Genomic DNA, 3,162 nt, shown 5'->3' on the forward strand with positions numbered 1-3,162 from the left:
GAGGGAAAGCACAGTAATTTACAGAAGCCGGGTTGGAAACCTGGCCCAGTATATTCCCCATGCACAATATGAAATGGATGAAAGCTGGACTCTACCACCTACTAGCTGTGTGACCTTGATCAACTCACTTAACCTCTCGGAGACTTACTTTCCTTACCTGTAATATCAGGAAAAAATAGGGCTCTGATAAATGTTAAACAAGTTAACACACATAAGGCCCTAATACACAGTGGGCATTCGGTAATTTCTAACATTATTGTTATTATCATGGAGCTTTGGGAATCAAGTACTACAAATTTAGAATCATAATACTGGCGTGATGATGAATAATCCATAAGGACAAGGTACTGTACGATATTAAAATGCAAAACCTTAAATATAGGTACAGCCTTAGAGATGAAATAACATATAGCTCCCAAAGAGAATAAGCAAGGCCCAAATTTGTGAACAGATGGCCACCACGTGTTTAAAAATTGGTAGAGGGGTGGGAGAGGTGGCCTGAATGCCCCTCCTAACTTATGTTCAATTCCACCTCCTGAGCTCAGGGGCAGCCAGGAGGGAGGGTCCAATGGCAGGGCCTGAAATGCATATGTGGAGTGGTGAGCTCTTCTGGAATCTCTAGAAAAGAGAATAGCCACAGGACTCATTTTCCAGCCCGGTGGGAGTGAGGGGCTCAGCAGCTCCAAGGCCTGGGATAAGGTCCAGAACTCTGTGGTTCCCAAAAGGAATAAAGTCCTCTTGGGTCCCAAGAATGCAGTCCCCTGTGCGGGCTTCTCTAGCCTGGGGAGAATGCGGGATAAATGCATGGGCAAGGGGGCGGGGAGATTGCCCGTGTCTGAGAATGGGGGCTTGCCAACAACTAGAACTGCTGAAATGTGGCAGCTTCCTCTCTGTGCTCATCACAGGGGCAACGGTTTGCCCGTTACCTCATCTTTCATCACTACAAAAGAGACCCAAAGAGCTTTCCTTGAAAGCCAAAGAGCTCTGAGTAGGAAGAAGAAAGTCTGAAGAGGCTGAAAAGGATCCAGGTACCAGAGAGAAGAAACAGAACATCTCAATTAATGGCAAATAGATGAAAACTTCACATCATCACCACCATCACCGCCACCACCGCCACCACCATCATCACCATCATCATCCCATCTTAGGAGAACTGTTCATGGTATAAAACGGCATTGCACAATATCAACAAATGATTATGGTAACGATTGAGAACTTTTGAAAACAAGACAAGGGAACTGGAAGATAAAACGAAAGAAGTATCTCAAAAGTCAGAGGAAAAGTACAAAGAGATGAAAATCACGAGAGGAAGAATGGGAGACTTAGCTGGGAGTGCTAAGATTCTGGAAGGACAGGGAAAACATATGGAAGACGGAAGTAATCGAAGAGATTTCTTTTTCTGACGGTATGGTAGACCGACCCTTCCGCAGCAACAGTTAAAAATGCCTTATTAACCAGTCAAAACCGTTTTTGAAATGTTTATTTCTTTATTTTCAGAGAGAGAAGAGGGGGAGGGAGGCACACAGGGGGGAGGGAGAGAACCTCAAGCAGGCTGCATGTTTAGCGTGGAGCCCAACATGGGACTCGATCTCGTGACTGTGAGATCATAACCTGAGCTGAAACCAAGAGGTGGATGCTTAACCGACTGAGCCACCCAGGTGCCCTCAAAACTTTTTTTTTTTTTCTTTTTTGAGTCACTGAGCTGAGTATGAAACCTCAGGGGCCAAAATCAAAGTGGAAACAAAAATTCAGAGTTAAGCTGATTAGCGGTGAAGCCACCAGCTTCCCTAACAACATCTGCTGTGTTGGATGTTGTGGAGGAGACGTTCGATTTTCCTCATGGAGCAGACGTTCGATTTTCCTGGCCGCAGGAGTTGAAGCTGAAAGATTATTAAAGGTAGAGAGTCTGATACAGGACACCTGCATAAACCTTGCACCAAAAAGGACTATACATTCAGCGGAAGAGCTGGTAAGTCAACAGTATGGGTGTCAATCATTTATCAACAGGTTAAGTTCCGAGGGAAGTGAGCGTACAGTTTTTTCAACCACCCATGAACACGCAAGAAGATAAGGCATCATGAGTGAAAGTCAGCCCAAACCACAGATAGCAGAATCACACTAAAAAATGTGGGATATTGGCCTCGTCAAATGCAGATCATAGCGTAAATATTCTTAATATCTCTAAAGAAAGAAGAGAGGCTATTGAAAGTATTAGTAAGGAATAAGAGAATATAGAAAATGGGGAGGTGTGAACAAGAACCAAATAACACAACTAAAAATGAAAACTGTAATTGAAACAGAAACATGATAGATGTGTTACATAGCACAGTAAGACACGGATCGAGAGAGTAAACTCAATACAGATCTGAAAACATCGCCTTCAATCCAACACAAAAAGACAGAAGACAAGAGGCCGGAAATACCTACTGAACATACATATTTAGCCAGAGTGCCACAGGGGGCTAGAGAGAAAGAAGAAGGAGCAGTATCTGAAGTAATCACGGCTTAGAATTTTAAGCTGGCAAACGACACGAAATACTTAGCCTGAGAAATGAAATCTAGACTGAGAGACACCATAGTGACCTTGCAGGACATCACAGACAAAGAGAGGATCTTAAAGGCAGCCAGAGGAAAAACTATAATAGCTACTGTTTATAGGATACTTACCACACTGACACTATTCTGAGCACTTTGCATACACTAGCTTGTGTCATCTGCAAAGCAACCACAAAAATTGAGAGCTGATACCTAAAGGACAAAAGAGGAAGCTAGATTGGAATTAATATCTTAAAAGCATCGAGGAGATATAACCATTAAGTTAAAATGGTAAACCCAGTAAAAATACAGCTCAAGAAAATGGAGGATGTGGGGGCATTTCAAACAAAGAAAAATAGATGATTACCTTAATTATGGGCTGAATTGTGCCTCCTCCTCCAAAATTCATATGTTGTACTCTTAACCCCCAGGACCTCAGAATGTGACTCAATTGGGGCATAAGATTTTTATTTTTTATTATTATTTTTTTCAACGTTTTATTTATTTTTGGAACAGAGAGAGACAGAGCATGAACGGGGGAGGGGCAGAGAGAGAGGAAGACACAGAATCGGAAACAGGCTCCAGGCTCTGAGCCATCAGCCCAGAGCCCGACGCGGGGCTCGAACT

Source organism: Prionailurus viverrinus, chromosome E3 (genome assembly GCF_022837055.1).
Source record: "Prionailurus viverrinus isolate Anna chromosome E3, UM_Priviv_1.0, whole genome shotgun sequence".
Classification (NCBI taxonomy): domain Eukaryota; kingdom Metazoa; phylum Chordata; class Mammalia; order Carnivora; family Felidae; genus Prionailurus; species Prionailurus viverrinus.